This window comes from Coffea arabica, chromosome 2e (assembly GCF_036785885.1).
Source record: "Coffea arabica cultivar ET-39 chromosome 2e, Coffea Arabica ET-39 HiFi, whole genome shotgun sequence".
In the NCBI taxonomy this organism is placed as follows: domain Eukaryota; kingdom Viridiplantae; phylum Streptophyta; class Magnoliopsida; order Gentianales; family Rubiaceae; genus Coffea; species Coffea arabica.
Window position 1 is genome coordinate 93,477 of NC_092313.1, and position 8,123 is coordinate 101,599.

An 8,123-nucleotide genomic window follows, 5' to 3' on the forward strand; every position below is an offset into this window, starting at 1 on the left:
GCAATGTAGTCCCTTATACCTTCATTTCTAACAGGCAAAAAGGCCTAGTACATGCTAAAGAGGAGCTATTTTCTGGTGTAGAACACAGATTTTACCTTAAGCATCTGTTTGAGAATTTTAAGGCAAAATTCAAAAACAGTGAATTGAGAGAATTGTTTTGGGCTACTGCATCAGCAACTAATGTTGATGATTTCAAGAGAATATTGAATGCTTTTGAGATAGTTCAGCCACAAAATAGAGAGAACCTTACTGCTGCTGCTTGATTAAAAAGGCTACTATATCACCTGTGGTCTAGAGCACATTATGGAATAATAAGACTGATATTTCAGCCAACAACCTGAATGAGAGTTTCAACAACTACATTTTAAAAGTAAGAGACGAGCCAATTATGACTCTTCTTGAATTTTTTAGAAGAAAGTTAATGCAATGATTGACATTAAAGAGACAAGGCATGGAGATAAATAGAGGCAAATTCTATCCAGACATTGTTGAGAAACTAACCAAAAGTGTAGAGAACAGTAGACATTGTATTGCTGTATTTAATGGTATTGACACATTTGATGTAGATGGTTTCAACAAAACCTCTGTTGTGAATTTGCAACATAGAAGCTGTTCATGTGATGCATTCTAGTTGACTAAAATTCCATGTGTGCATGCTATTTTTGCCATCCTAAGCATGCGGATGAAGGTTGAGAACTATATTGATGAGTGCTATAGTAAAGAGACATACTTGAGGGCATATGCTTATAACATTGGAGCTGTTCCATCCAAAGAACACTAGATTGATAGTGTAATGCAGCTGTTAAATCCACCATTTGTGAAGAAACAACTTGGGAGACTTAAAAAATTTAGCAGAAGAGGTCTTGATGAACCGAGAGATCCACAAAGAGTTTTCAAAAAGGGGTTGACAGTATACTGTAAGAAATATTTAAAAGCTAACCATAATATGAAAACTTGTAAGAAAGCTCCTCATCCCAAATCCAAGTTGTACAAGGTACATTTAACTACATAAAATTTTCAGCACTATGTACTCTTGATAATTTTTCCAGCAGTAAATTTTATATTTGATTGCACGCTCGAGCAAGCAATAACCAGCGAGGGGCAACAACAGCTTCTACTTCAGCCTCAACCAGAGAAGCACCAGTGCATCAAGTATCTCAGCAAAGCATCACTGCTGCAATTAGTGATAAAATCCCAATTCTCGATCCAAAAGATCTAAAAAAAATTAGGATCAGAAATTTGTGGATATTATTTTTAGGATTTATATCGATGTAAATAAGTTGTAATGGCATGTATGCTATCTTTTGGTCATGCCATATATAATGGATTAACATGTTTTGTAAGTGATGTAATTTTTTAATCCTTTAATATTATTGAGATCGTTGTTAGTTATTTGTAATGATATTATTGGCATTATTGCTCTTTTTTTGTAATGTCATATACTGAATTGTGGTTATTATATCATGACTATCCAAATTACTAAAGGTTCATAAGTAAACAGGTTGTATAGTTATTATCTTTCTTTCATTAAGAAATACAAACCATGACAAAATTTGAAATTTTTTCAAAAACTAAAATCATTACATTATCTGGTACATCATATGTTTCCACTAACCAAATTACTATAAGTTGCAATAACTAGAGATAAACAACAAACTATAAACGACAAAATCATTATCACTTTCAACATCCCCACAGTGCCTTCAACCGCGCTCAACTTTGCATGTAGCCCCAACAAAATCTCACAATTATTCACAGCCAGCATACCTTCATTACTGTTCACTCTTGAAGAGACCCACAACTTTTGTCTACTCTTGTTTTTGGATTTTGACTAGTACATTCATTACCTATTCCATCCTTTCTTACAGGATTGCACCATGCTTAACAGGAGCAGGATTCATCTTCACAAACGTAGTACAGCCTACCTTTTGTGGGTTTGTTCGATTCCACGATCTTGATTTTTACTCTTTTCTTGCAGAAGCATCAACACCATTCATACCGTAGATTCGTCAAGCCTCCTCCAAAATTTGCAGAAGTGGACATGGTGACTTCGATTCTCCCTAAAATTCGTCAATCATCCTACAATTTTTCTCTTAATTCTTCTCACTTTTTCCTCTCACTCTTTGATAGTTTGAAATCTTTTCTGCCCTAATATGTCACTTCAATATAGCAACTGAATGGTAGATTGAGAATGAAACTCTAGGTTTTTTCAAAAGAATCTAGCATACCTATTATCACTAGGTCGCACATCCGGTTATAGGTCAATTTTCATTTTAGTTATAAAGTTTAGAATGTTTATATGGAGGTTTCTAAACTATAGGGGGTAAGGTATCTTTTCACGAAATTACAAGGGGATCCCTTGTATTTTGCCCTTCTCAAAATGACAACTTGATATAGGTTTTAGGGATAAAATTGAATATCACGTTAATTTCTTCCGAATATCTAACATGTATAAAGTCAACATAAAAATGAAATAAATTATAAATTGTAACATAAAAAATCCTTTTCTCTAAAAAAAAATTAATGATTTTTTGAGAAAATGATGGTTCCGTTTGGATATGCAATTTTTGAAACACTCTATATTTGTAGTTGAACTACAGAAATGACATTAATTGGACAATATGTGAGTGCACAGTACATGGGGAGACAAACGGAGTCGTTTTGCAATAATGAACCAAATGAGATATTGATATATTGAGAAATTGCTATTTAGTTTTTAGTTGTTCTTGTTCAGCAATCTACGAATTTAATTGTTGGTTGCTGTGTTGGTTAGTATCACGAAAATTTTTAGCACGCCTTGCTGGAATGAGGCCATCAGCCTTTGTTAAGCTGATGGGGCAGAATGTTTCTGATCTTTCATTCGCTAATGGATCCTCAATTGGTTGCCTATAGATGAATATAATTTGGGGATAATTTGTTAGCTATTGTGTACCAGTTTGTCGGTGCATAATGAACCAATGGAGTAGTTTTGTCACATAATTGGTGTTTGTGGCCTTGTCAAAGGGGCGACCTGACTGTGAACTTTTCCCTTCTGTGGAGCTCCAATGTCCACCTCTAAGATGTCCTGTAGTTGTCTTTATTGATGGTGGTTTAGTTTTGTGTGACGTTTTTTTATTCATAGGGCTAAATTAATGGTGTTTGCTGCTTGTTAACTTTCTTTGATTCAATGCCTTGACTGTGTCGACACTTATGAAGTAGAAACAAAACATTTTGCCTTATTTGACCCTACTACTCAATTTTATATTATGTAGTTGGCTGACGGTTGATATTTGCATGTATTTTGAGCCTCCGCTTCTGCAACACATTTCCAAATTGGTCTGTCCTTCTACTTCGTGGCTTGCTATTCCTTATTTGGGTTAAGATCATTCAATTAGACCCCACATCAGCATTTAAGCCTACATGCCCCTTATTACAAAACGTGCTTATAAAGGTATAATGAACTTATTATGATGGCGCTGAATGCCTACTCACTTAATTATAACTGAATCTTTTTGTTGGATGTTTACAGTTTTGACACATGTAGGTTGCCAGAGTACTCGTATGTCTATATCTGTTTGGGGAGAAAACGATTTGAGTCAATGCATTTCGAACTACTATAAGGTGCAACCAAAGTTCCTCCTCCTATTTATTTTCAATTAGAAAATCATACATTCCCCTGCCTTTTCATTCATTTGATGGCTATTACCATTCATTTAATGTTTCTGCATTGTGTCCATCTATAAATTAAAATGAGAAAACAAAGGCGCAGGTTTACAGAGCGTGTTCATTTCTCTAAAGAGCACGAAATTGCCTATGCCCAACACCTTGTCAACATGCATATGGCAAATGAAATTAGGGAGAATAACATCTCTAGCTATGTGATCACTGAAATACAACGGGGGTTGAATGCCTTATACGACACCTCATTCAGTTTCGATAGTATAAGAAGTAAATATAATGCAATGCATGAATTAACCAAGTTGTACATTTTCTTCAAGAAAAGGGGAACATGATTGGGCTGGGATAGCTAAAATCATACCTTCCTTATGGATGATGACAGGTGCAAAGAGATGGAGCAGGTATAAATACTGTTTTTGGGTCTTGAAACTTGTTTATCATTGCTGTTTTTCCATATGTTCAATAATTTATTGAACTAATTGGCTACTTTTCTTGTTTTGTGTAAGGTTAACTCAAAATATACCAAATTTTAAAATGATTGCACTGTCTACCATTTACTAGAAGAGGTGTTTGCCAAACAAGGTGCAATTGGAGATTTTAGTGCAGGTTTCGAGAACGACCCTCGTAATTCTATTAAGAAGCTAGAAATGGAAAATTAAGCACGAGGTGCACGGGGAAATGACAGGTTGGAGACTGAGGAGAAAGATGCCGAGGTGGAGATAGTTGGGTCGAAAAAAGAGAAAGGGAAAAAAGGTAAAGGAAAGCGCAAGTCTAGAGACGCATCAAGCTAAAGCCTCATGGCCACTGCATCTGGTTCAATCACTGATAGATACTTTCAGGCCCTTAATACCATTGAGTTACTAGTTAGTCGGAAGAAAACTAGTAGCATGAGTGTATCAATCAGCTCTCCGACTAAGAATGATTTTGGGACTAGTTCAAAGAAATCAACATATGATATTGCCTTGGTAGAACTTCATCAAGTGGCTGGAGTGGACTACAATGCAAAAATGAAAGTGGCAGAGATTTTGAAGGACCCTGAAGAGCACGCTATTTGAGATTTAGCTGGATCGGATGTCGATCGCATCGCATTTATGAAGCGTTGAGGCTGCCTTCCGCCTGATTGGACTCCTCAAGAACCCTCTCCTCCCCCGTTTTAGTCTCTGGTTTCGATAGGAGGGAATCCTTAAGGCTGCCTATTGTTATGATTGTTAGTTTGTGCTTGACAAGTAGCATTTGCAATCAGATTCTATTTTCTATGTTTGCTGAGTCATTTTATTGTAGTAATCCAAACCTTGCATTGTGTGGTGTTGCCTTTTATTATTGACTGGAAATGATTTTCCACAATTCATCACTATTATTTGCCCAACACCTTGAGCTGGCAGTTTATTTAATGTTTCTGAGGAGGACGTATTAAATAATGCAAATAGGCTGAGATATTTAATACTTTCCATATTGGATATGCTATTTTTTGGGATATCAATGCACTTCTTTTTTCCTTATTTTTTATATGGGATATCTTTTAGCAGAGCTGATTAATCATTTTTTGTTGAATGAGTTAAGCTGTATTTTGACCCGTATCGTCACCATTTTGTTGTTACAGATACAAGTAGCGTTTTTGCCATTTCATATCCGTTAATGGATAATGAAGATCATATCCAGGGGGGAGACTCCTCTGAAAAATTTGATGAGGACGATTTGGGGCTGACCCTTGCCATGATTGTGCTCTTGGCGCTGCCTCTGTTTCACCCATCTCTAAACCTATTTACGAGGCGACGGATACATGATGGTGCACAATCAGGTGAACAATGGGGTGGTGGAGTTGATTAATGAGCATCGAGATAGAATATTTGACAACCTTCGCATGGAAGCTCCACTCTTTCTACAAAAGTGTGTTCTCTTGCTCGCGCGGGGTTATTGGGAGCCGTATCCCACACAGAGGGTAGGAATCCATGAGTCTGTTATTGTGACAGTCCCATCTCCCCCCAAGGCAAATCAAATGGTTCGGCGGACCGCGTGCCCAACTCTCATCGAGATTCACTCACTCACTACCATGTTCAAATAACGTACAAGGCACATCTCAAATAATAAATCAATTCCTCCACGAATTTACATGTCACAAGCGAAGCGAATACTAGTTCCCAAGCGTGAAACGTATACATACATTCGTTTCAATTCCAAACATTCATACAATTCCCACTATTACACAAGATGAATCTAAATTCAAACTGTACAAGAGATATTCCATCCAGTCTCACGAATAACTTAATACAAGTGCTTCCTTTGCCTCGAGCCTTGTGGAGAGAAAAATATTTTTGGGGTGAGCTAAAGCTCAGCGAGTGACCAGTAAAATCAGTAATCCAACCAGTTTCACAATAATGCATTTAGATAATGTCATGAATCAGTGATCAAATGTACGTTTATTGCTTTTGTGAGCCAGTGAAATCATCGTACTTAGACCTTCAACGCTCAAACAGATCCAGTAACAGTCAAATAGTAATAAGGAGCCATCGGTGCTCCAAATAAACAGTGGTGGAGACGTTGGTTCTAAGCACCAGACTTCCCAAGAACTCATTGGAGCCAAATCATTTCATGATACACATGTAAGCACTCATGATATGTAATCGAGTAAGCAATGTAAGAAATAGTTCGAAAAGTAACTTTGCAAATAGTTGTGGAATCACTCACCAACCACAGCTCATGAATCTCATCCATCATAAATCAGTACCTTGTTTAAGTCCAAGCCCTAGATCATAAATATCATGTTAAGCAAAGGAAATTCTAAAATCGTCAAGTTCCTATCATCTTTTGGCATTTTAATCACAATTGAAGCTACACTTATCAAATTGAGATGAATCTTATGGCATTACGAAACTAAAACATAAGTCTACATTTCTTATGAAGACCTCCAAAGCCGAATCATACATTTTCATGGACAAAAATCGAAATTTCAGAGAAAATGGAAAACTGTCCGTGAAACAGGGATTATAGGCAGTCAAGGGTATTTCGGTCATTTCATATGTTACAGTACTCCAATCGATCTGGAATTTTGCAAGTAGATAATTAACTCAAATGTCTACAACTTTCATATTTTGTCCAAAAGTTGGTTAGGTCTAAAACATAGAGAAATTTGTAGTCCAAGTTGAATCCAAAAACAAGGTAAGACTGAAATTACACTTCTAAACTAACCTTGGCATATAACCATCACTAATTGCGATTAAGGGCTAGAAATTCCATCTTAACATTAGCATAGCTTCTACTAATCATATACATGTCAAATCAAAGATGAAATAACTGAGATAAAGTCTAAAAATATCACTAATATGAAACTTTAACATCCCAACTTCCAAATCATAAGAATTTTCGTGAAATTAATCAAGATCAACTCATCCAACAACTTAACCACAAGATTAAAGAATAAAAGAAGTTTCTAATGATTATACCTTCCAACACCTTAAAAACAAACAAAGAAAACCCTTTTCTTCTCAAAACTCTCCACCCTTAGCTTGCTATCCCCTTAGATGTGAAGTTAATCGGAGTAGATCTTAACACTTGGAAGAAAACTCTCAAGATTTGGTGAAAGAAATCAAAAAGAAAAATAGAGTTTTCTCTCTTTGTTTTGCTCCCAAGAAGTTTGGTCAGCTTGGAGAAGAAAGAAAAGTGGCTTTTGAACTCCAAATGAAGTCAAAAGATAAAGACTTAATCACTAAGGAAACTGTACGACGACAGAATCCGGCCAGATAGTCGGCCGGATTCAAGGCAGAAGCTTTGCAAATTTTTTTTCAAATGACCATGCCAATCCGGCCAATAACTGGTCGGATATGTGGCCGGATTCTCTAAAAACATTGCTCACCAGAAATTTTTCTTTCTTCTTCTTTTGGGGCGTCATAGTTACCATTGCCCTTTTGTGCCTCAGTCATAATGAAAGTCATAGGGTTTTAGCTGAGAGATTCCAACATTCGTTGGAGACAGTGGATCGTTATTTTCAACGTTGCCTTCGAGCGCTTGTTCGATTGGGTCGTGATTTGGTCAGACTTATAGATTATCATGGCACGTATCATAGTAAGGCTCTGTTCTGAATTGTGTAAGGCTCATAGATTATCACGCCATGCATCATTGGGTCGTGCTCTGTTCTGGCCGTGGTTCCGGATAAGACTCCTTAGGTTGCATATACAGCGCTATCTTGATGCCTACTAAATACATTGCTTTCCCCCTAATTGTCTAGGATTGTGTTGGAGTTATTGACTGAACAAACATTTTCGCATGGTATAGAGCCGAAGACAGAAACCGTTATCGAAACAGGCACGGCGGTTTATCGCAAAATATCCTAACTTGCTGTGACCATAACATGAGATTCACTTATGTAAGAGTAGGATGAGAAAGTAGTGCCCATGATTCTAAGATCCTACGTAATACCCTACTGGATCCCAATGCCGAATTTCCAATGCCACCACCAGGTTTGTCTTCAA